Genomic DNA, 783 nt, shown 5'->3' on the forward strand with positions numbered 1-783 from the left:
TCTGCTTTGGGTCTCCGGCAACTCTGTGCTGACCTCTGTTGCATACCCCGTGGTGGTGTACGTACATAAGCAACCACCTGCCTCTGAGTGGTCAGGACTCAGATGTGTCAGGATTGAAAGAACAGCAGGAGAAAGGGGCTAGTGTCTCAGGCTTCTAGAAGTGAGCAGCAGACAACTCTAGGTCTTTATCTTAGGGCTCCAATGATGGTTCATGATGTCTTTGAATTCTGCTAGTCAGCCTGGCTCAGCTGGGTGGCTCTTCTGCTCTCGGTGGTATGCCTGGGGTCTCTTGTGGAAGCATTGTGGAAGTTTGGTAGGGGTGTGCCTCTCGTTGTCTGGATACAAATGGAGAGGCCTCTGATTATTCTGTAGTGCCTTCTGGATTTCCCTAGAGCGCGACTTTCAAAGGTGGACCTCCACACGGGAGGTACTTGCTGTGGTGGTTTGAATAGGTCCGGTCTTGGAGTAGGTGTGACCTTGTTGAAGGAAGTGTGTCACTGTGGGGGTGGGCTTTAAGGTCCCCTACGCTCTAGCTACTCCCAGTGTGGGAGACAGTCTCTTTCTCCTGCCTTTGGATCAAGATGTAGAACTCTCAGCCATCTCTTGAGCGCCATGTCTGCCTGGATGCCGCTGTGATTTCGACCCTGTCGATAATGGAGTAAACCTTGGAACTGGTTTCCAAGTGAAATGTTTTCCAAGAGTTGCATTGGTCATGGTGTCTCTTCACAGCAATAAAACCATAAGACACTTGCTAATGGCCTAGACAAGTCTCAATCAAAATAA

Source organism: Mastomys coucha, unplaced genomic scaffold (genome assembly GCF_008632895.1).
Source record: "Mastomys coucha isolate ucsf_1 unplaced genomic scaffold, UCSF_Mcou_1 pScaffold3, whole genome shotgun sequence".
Classification (NCBI taxonomy): Eukaryota; Metazoa; Chordata; class Mammalia; order Rodentia; family Muridae; genus Mastomys; species Mastomys coucha.